Below are 9200 nucleotides of genomic sequence, written 5' to 3' on the forward strand. Positions count from 1 at the left end.
TTCATATATTGAAGAGTTTAGAGGTTCTGAAGCGATAGAAGGTTTCTGCTGTGAGTTCATCTACGGGGATTGTAGAGTCTAGGGACAAAGGTTTTGTACTAGATCTGAAACTTCTCTTTACTATAGTGGATTGCTTTTCGGGAAGGTTTCCCCTCAGGTTTTTTAATTGTGAAATTGGTTGGTTTCATTGGTTTTCCTGGGTCATCATATCTTGTCTTATTTACTTTTCCGCTGCATTCATTATTGACATGATATTGATGTTTGTTTGTTTTAACAAGTTTGATTCATAATAAATCTAATTAACAACTTGGATTTAAAACTTGTTAATTCTATCAACTGGGGTCTAAATTTCCCAACATTAAAGTTTGAAGAGTATATAGGTAAAATGTCTTTTAATTAAACGGGTCAGACGAGTCAAACGGATTCTATATGTTGAACACTAACCCAACCCGTTTATTAAATAAGTCAGTCATGTCAACCCGAATATGACATGAACCCATTAAGCCTCAACCCATAACCTACTAATTTCATGTCGTGTCGGGTTCGCGGGTCTTGTCCAATTTTGCCACCCCTAGCAAGCATGGAGTTTATAAGAATATGATGTAATCCAATAGTGAATTTGTCAAAATTCACTTCTAATAAAAAGATATTGAGCAAGGTTGTAGCCTTTAGTTACAACCAATTTTATACCTAAATTTTGTCCAAAAGTAACATGCTCTCGTTGAAGGGTATGCTTAGAATCTAAGGTAGATAATTTTTCAAGACTAACTTTAACTTTTGCAAGTTGAAATTCATCTTTTAGCCTAGATTTAATTGACATTTATAGATATATTTTTTGTTTATGTAAAAATAGATTATTTCCATGGGTTTCATCTAGTTCAACTAGTAAAATCTCTGATAGTTGAATAAGAGAATTGGGGTTCAATCCTTGCTTACAACAAAAACTGATAGATGTCTTGGTCTAATGACTAAGAGCTATCATCAGAAACGAACACCATAAGTTGAAACTCTCTCTAAAAAAAAACAATAGATTATTTCCATATACAATGTTGTTTCAGATTATAACATTACACGAGATCACTGTTGGATATAACCTGAATCTTATATAGTCTATAACAAATTAAGTTGGTTGCTCAACAGTCCATGAGTCTAAATTAATTAGCGTGTAAGGTACGGATATGAATATGTGGTTCCAGGACAAGCAGTGGCTGGAAAGGATGTAAAAACAGAGGTGGAGGGAGAGCAGAAAAATGAAGAATGCTGTAATAGAAAGCGATGAATTACATCAGGAGCTGTACCTGTATTATAAAACTAGGGCCACCTTATTATACTCAGATTCTAGGACTTATTTTCATTTTCTGAAAAGTCAAATCTATGGAAGTACATCTTGAATTTCAGAACCTGTTAGGTTCTAAAGATTTAGGATTTTATGTATTTAGAACTCTAATGTGTAATATTGGCAAACCATGATCAAAACAATATGTTTAGTCTTGTTTAGGCTTGCTCAAAGTTGATTAATTATTGTAAAGTTGGAATCGAGAGGCTGCAGATGTATTGGTGCATTTCGGCCTGGCTCGATCGATCGAAGCTTAGACTCGATCGATTGAAAGTCGGCCAGATTGCGTTTTCTGCAGAATTCCAACTCAACCCAAACTCTACTTAAACATCTTGGGGTTCAAGTAAAACACTCCTATATATAAGGAAAACCCTAGAACATTTTTGTGACTTTTGTAGAGAGTGATTAGAGTGCCTCTTGTGCCTCCTTTTATTTTTAGGGTTTTGTACCAAAACCTTTCTAAGTCTTTGTTGCTCAAACATTGCTGTTTATGTGAATCTCTTGTGAGATCATTGAGGAGCTTTCCTTCACATATACTTAGGGTTTCCAAGATTCAAGATTATGTCAAGAACTTGGTAATCATTCAGTTGCCGATTCAAGAACTTAAAGATACACAAGCAGGGGTGCTTGTACTTGATTGAAGAGTCCAAGAAAGAAGGAGTCCGTGGATTCGGAGCTTGCACGTGGTCGTGTCAATAAGTTCTACTGGTGGGTAGCATTAAGAAGTCAAGCGGGGAGCTTGTAGTCCTTTTGTATGAACTTCGATTCTTTCATAGTGGATTCAGGTTTGCTTTAAGGATAGGTGGGTCAAATCCTCCCCAGGTTTTTACCGTGTGGTTTCCTGGGTGATCATATCTTGTGTTATTTATTATTCCGCTGCATTATATTCTTGATATGATTGTTTAATTGTTTTAACCTAGAATTGTTTAATTTGACTAAGTAACAACTTGGCTAATTAACTAGGCTACGCAATCTGGTTGGTTTAAGGGGTCTAAATTTCCAACAGAACCTATAAGATAAAATCTTAGTCAGCATATGCTCTTATATAGTAATTTCTTAACATCCTACTAGTCCAATAAGATTCAAGTCTACTGTCTACATAACCTCTTTTATACTAACTTTTTTTTTTTTTTTTTTAGAAAGTTTCAACCTATGGCGTCTACTCCTGATAATAGCTCTTTGTCATCAGACCAAGACACCAATCAATTTTTGGTGTAGGCGGGGATTGAACTCCAGATCTCTTATTCAACCATCAGAGACTTTACCAGTTAAGCTAACTGGAACCCACCATTTATACTAACTTTCAATATCTTACTCTAAACCTTTAGTTTAATAGGGATTCTCCTCTTTGAACTGGACTTTTATATAATTCAAAAATAACCCTAAACCTTTAGTTTAATAGGGAAAAAACTTGAGGACAACCCAGTAAAAATATATCTTCAACTTCACTTAAAATGCGAACAAAATAGGACACTCTCCTATTAATCCATGTCTTCAAAACAAAATTATTCAAAATTTAAAAAAAAAAATTTATGACACTAGACCCCCCCCCCCCAAAAAAAAACTTCATTTTCAATATTGTATTATAAGTTTACTCATTTTACAAAATTTAAAAAAAAAAATTTATGACACTAGACCCCCCCCCCCCAAAAAAAAACTTCATTTTCAATATTGTATTATAAGTTTACTCATTTTCAAAGCTAATTATAATTTATCAATCATGATATGACCATCATATTTCAAAACCATGAATTTACACATTTTTGTACCTAATTTAACTTATAATAGAAAATACATATAATACAAACATCTTGCATGGAGACACCATTTATTTATTTTTAGTTTATACTCACCTGAAAAATATTTAATTCCACCATTGTATTCATACTCGTATCCTAATGTACACTTTGTTTGTTTCAATAATGATGTTTTTTAGAAAATGAGTCATTTTCCAAAAAGTATTTTGTATAAAACTATCTTATTTTCCTATATTTGGTAGCAACTTTAACTGAGTTGAAAAACAATCTCATAGCTTCCCTTATTTAGCTTGTTGTAAGATAGAGTTGTTTTCCAAAAAAAAAAAAAATTAGTGGAAAACAATCTTTAAAAATAAATCATACTTTTTATGTTGATTAAAGATAACTTTCCTTTGACTCATTTTTCTGATGCTACTAAATATTGAAAAATACAGAAAACTATCTTTACATAAGATTTTCTACCGAAACAAACAAAGCAGTAGTATTAAAGGCCAAGTTAAAGGATTTAGCTCAACTCCTACTTAGAGAATAATATGTCATTTTCATTAATTTCAAGGGATAGAGATAATAAAGCTCTTAGCAAAGGTTTTCTTACCTTTCCTTTTCTTTTTGTATTAAATATTACATGCAAGTGTTTTTCTTATTATGCTTTTTTGTAGTGAACCAACTTTATCTACATAGTACCGATTCAACAGGCACATAGAATCACATCCACATATAACAATTTAGTTAAACATATTAATGTGATTACAAATCAAATTAATGTTACTTTAACAACAAACCACTTTTATCAAATTCGAATACATTATTTATCATATAGAGTATGGTTTTACATCACTTTATTACTATAATTATTATAATTTTTTTGAGTTATGTCTACCAATTACAGTTCGGCATTCAGTCCACATTGGTCCATTTTCATCCATTTCCGTCCAATTTGATCTTTTAAAATTCACAATAACAATATTTATAATTTAGAAGAATAAGGACCACTTCAAAAAAAGAATAATATCAATCAAAAACACTAAAAATGATAAAACTTTTATATAAAATTAATTTTAGAATTTGTTTAATTTTTAGAGAAAACAAATTATTTACAATCAAAATTTAGAGAATTAATTATACATTTTTTATTATACCACATCTCAAAATGATTATATATTCTCAGGCATCATATAGGTCAACCACTAGTTTGTCTTAAAATCAATAATTATGGGTCGTATTAACGAGTAGGGATGGCAACGGGGCAAGGCAGGGCCAAAGGATGGGGTCTTCGCCCCCTCCCCCACATGGATTTTTCTTGCCTCATCCCCACCCCTTAGGGTCCCGTGAAGCCTCATCTCACCTCGTAAAACTCTATTTCTTATTAATTTTCCCTACAACTATTACCATTTTTTCAAATAAAATGACATGTTTCAATAATAAAAATATACTTGAAATTATAAATAAATTTATCCTATCAAATCAAAATAATTTTTAGCAAAAACTGAATAATATTATCTAAATGTTTAACAAGACAATTTCACAATAAAAATCTCATAGTATGACACAATAAAATAATCCAAACTCCTAATACATAACAAAATATAAATTTCCTAGTTCTTCAAAAAGAATCTCCACTTTCTTCCATCATTGTGACACCACTTTCTTCTTCACCATCATAATCATCCAGGATGTTTTAGAATGTATCTTCAATTCCATCTACGGTAGATGAAGAGCCTAAAAAAGAGGTAAAATAAATTTAGTCAAACAATTGAAAAATATAATAAATAATGCAGCAACTTAAATCATTGCATAATTAAACTAGTAAAGTTAATTACCATTAATTTCAGCCCATAACCAATTTTGAGCACACATTAATGCCTCCACGGTCTTTTGATGAAGTTTACTGTGATGTGGACTTAACAATCGACCACTTGTGCTAAATGATGACTCCAAGGCAATAGTTGACACTAGAATGGCAAGGATATCCCTTGCAATACGTTGCAAAGTAGGATAATGTGGCCCATTAGATTTCCACCATGTCAAAATATCAAAATCCACAATTCTTGGCATTAAATCATCCTCAAGGTAATGGTCCAACTCAAATTTAATATTCCCACCCCTTTTTTTCTAACTAAGATATCTTTCAAAGTCCATAAGGGATTCATCAACTTGCGGATCCTCTCCCACACAAGGGCCACGAGTACCTTCCCTACCCATTCTCCCAGAATTGTAGTCACGAATCATTTCATAACAAATATCTCTAACCCTTTGAATTTCATTATCAGCTTCATCACCATAAATTATTGGAAAATAATATTCTAACAATTCAATCTTATATCTTGGGTCTAAAATGGTTGCCACGGCCATAACACCATGAATCACATTCCAATAACAATCAATTTTTTCCAACATTTTAAATGCCATACTCCTAATCACATCACTTGAGCTTGTAAACCAAGAATTCAAAGCTATTTTTATTTCACATACCTTAGGAAAAAAAAGATTAGCTGTAGGGTATGAGGTACCTGAGAATAACTCTGTAACCTTGTGAAACACTACCAATCTCTCACATATACTACTTGCCATCTCCCATTCTTCCTCTGTTAGAATGCACTTATAAGATGACTCACATATGTTCAATCGATAAAAGACATTTTGATACGTTATAGCAATAGAAAGCATGAGATAGGTAGAGTTCCAATGAGTCTTACAATCAAGGGCTAGTTCTTTGGTACATTCAACATATGCTTGTCGGGCCGTCTCTTCAAACTTCTGCCTTCTCTTTGTTGATGCAATCCAAAATCCCACACTTTCTCGAACCTTTTCAATGCATGATCCAATTACATCCAAACCATTTTGAACAATCAAATTAAGAACATGTGCTGCACAATGCATATGCAACATTGATCCATGCATAATAAGTGCACCACATTGAAGCTTATCTAAGATAATTTTTACAACTGCATCATTAGTACTGCAATTGTCCATAGTCACAGTAGATAACTTCATATCAATATTCCACTCCAACAAAGTATCTAGAAGGACTTTTGTATGTGGAGATGGCACATAAATAAACCTTAAATGAGAAATTTAAATAATTAGAACTAACAATGATATAAGTTCATAAAACATTTGAAAAGAATTTAATTAAAACATAAAAATGAATATATACTGTAAAAAAAAGTACCTCATAACTCGGCTTTGTAATCTCCACAAACTATCAGTGAAGTGTGCTGTTACAATCATAAACCCTCGCCTTTTGTTTGTGAAGTCCACATATCAATGATAATAGAAATTCTAACTTGATTCCTATCAATTTCATGCTTTGATTTCTCCCTTTCTTTCTCATAGATGCTCAAAATGTCTGATGCAACGTGGGCGTGTAGAAGCATAATCTGTAACACACAATTTCTACAACTCTTCCACGAAACCTAAGTTCCACAAGAACACTAGGCTAGTAGGCAAAATAATAGAGAAAACATCTCTACCAAACTTTTATTAATTAACGCATAACAATAATCAACCTCTCTATAAAGAGTATTTATAAGAACAAAATTTCTCTTACTCCTTTTAGGAAAAGAAATAATAAACCTACTTCTACTTCTACTTGAGAAAGGAAAAACAATTTAACTAGGAAAAGAAAAAACAATTAAAATCCTAATTCAACAAGGAAAAAGAAAACAACATAAAATATTAAAATATTTTATTCTTCCTTAACCAATCTGCATCATTCTCTCGGGGTTGGGGAAAACTTGTCCTCGAGTTTTGTGGCAATCTTCCACGATCAATTGGAACCCCGAATAATCCTCTCCATCCTATTCTTCTGTGCATGACAAGACTAATCAATATGCTACTTATCAATCTTTTCTCACTCATAATAAATCTTAATGTACGGATTTTTATTCTTGACCTCTTTTGCTATGGCGGGATATATGAAGCAAGTACTAAAAAAAATCCATGCACACATCCAAAAACTTCATATTTCCTCCTCCACAAAGATTACTTAAAATCACTCGTTCATGCCTCTTGTTAACCTCTATCAATTCTTGTTCAATAAAATCCTCCCAAAAGGGATCAATAACCTTTTGTTTCTGAATGTCGAAAGCCTCATCAACAATGTGAGTTATGGGCTCACCTCGTATGTATATAACTTTATTTTTATCAAACTCAATCTTTTCTCCTTGACTAAAATCTTCAGGATAGTCATCATAAATTGGTGGAGAATCCCAATCTACTAGACAAATATCGCAGCCCTTCTGCTCAATATCAAGATCCTCCTCCTCCTCCACAAAACATGGATTTGGATGGTAGTTTTAAGGCTGATTTCCAACGGCTAAGGCGGGGAGCTACTTTGAAAGCACATCAAACCACTCCTCTACTCGTTGAAAGAACGCCTCTAATTACGCATTGCGTGCAACCTCATCGCGTTCATACACGTCATCTATGGTAACAGGTTTTCCACCACGTACTCCTATTTGTGCCATAGTAGGAACCTAGCCTGACTCTGATACTAACTGATGCAGCGTAGGCGTGTAGAAGCAGAATTTGTAACATACAATTACTACAACTCTTCCACGAAACCTAAGTTCCACAAGAACACTAGGCTAGTAGGCAAAATAATAGAGAAAACATCTCTAACCAACTTTTATTAATCAATGCATAATAATAATCAACCTCTCTATAAAGAGTATTTATAGGAATAGAATTTCTCCTACTCCTTTTAGGAAAGGAAATAATAAACCTACTTCTACTTCTACTCGAGAAAGGAAAAACAATTTAACTAGGAAAAGAAAAAACCAATTAAAATCCTAATTCAACAAGGAAAAAGAAAACAACATAAAATATTAAAATATTTTATTCTTCCTTAACCAATCTGCATCAATGTCCTTCTTGATTGTGTTCCTAGAAACCATTATGAACAATGGTTGAAGAGAAGTTGAATGTTTTCTAAAACCAAATGTGGTCAACTATAAAGAGGGGATACTCATGCAAGATGGTCATACGAGCAAGTTCATTTCTTGATACATTTTGCTCAAAATTATAAGAATTCACACCCACCATTGAATCCACTTTATTTTAATCCCTTGCCAAAATTTTTTGATTCATATCCTTAATGTCTTGAAACTTTCTCCTTGGACATATTTGCACATGGTCCTGCAAATGTTTAGTGTCATAATTGGATCCCCTTACTAGCAATTTCTTACAATAATTGCACTTAGCCTTGTCTTTCTCGTCAACTCTCTTTTTCTTAAAATGATTCCAAACAATTGATTTGTACTTCCCCTCTTCTTCAATTATCTCATTGCTAGGTTGGACTGCCTAGACATATTTTGGCATATTCAACAAAGGTGATGACGGGGTTGCATTATTATCATCTACTATCAAAGGAAATTGAATGCTGCCAGATGGATTGAAGCTACCAATGTTTTCATGTGAAGTCATTTTTTTCCTGATGTTAATTTAGCAATTTAGTAATGGGCAAACTATATTTCTCCAACAAAGATAATATAAAATAATGGGAAAGGAAAAAAAAAATTATTGAATAAAATGAAACAATGAGTTTTAAACTAATCTGGAGCTTTTATTTTTTCTAACACACACACACATATATATATATATAGACCCGTACCAATTTTTCCAATTTGTTCAAATCCTAAAAGCATTGAATTAAATGGCCTACTGTGCCATATCAACAAAGATTAGATGACCCTTCAAAGTCTATGAGAAAGAGACTTCTGGGTCTGAATATTGTCGTTGAACCATTAAATATATTATGAATAACATTGAACATAGTTTTCATATGGTTTTGATAGAGAGAAATACATACATATATATATATATATATATCTCTTTATAGGCCTGGACCAAAGCTACCTCAGAGTCTCAAACTTGTACCTCGTAATAGCCAAACGCCTACACACAATGACACAAACACAAACACTCAAATCCATACCTCATAAAAATAAAAATAAAAATAAAAATTCTATTATGTTCATGATGAAATCTAAGTTGAGAAAGATGCATGAATGAAATCAATGATTCAATAGTATATAAATTTGTTTCTAATAGAGACAAAAGAAAACGTTAAAATTGGTACTTTATTTCTAACTTTGCCAGAGAGA

The sequence above is a fragment of the Quercus suber genome, unplaced genomic scaffold (assembly GCF_002906115.3).
Source record: "Quercus suber isolate HL8 unplaced genomic scaffold, Cork oak 2.0 scaffold_164, whole genome shotgun sequence".
Lineage (NCBI taxonomy): Eukaryota > Viridiplantae > Streptophyta > Magnoliopsida > Fagales > Fagaceae > Quercus > Quercus suber.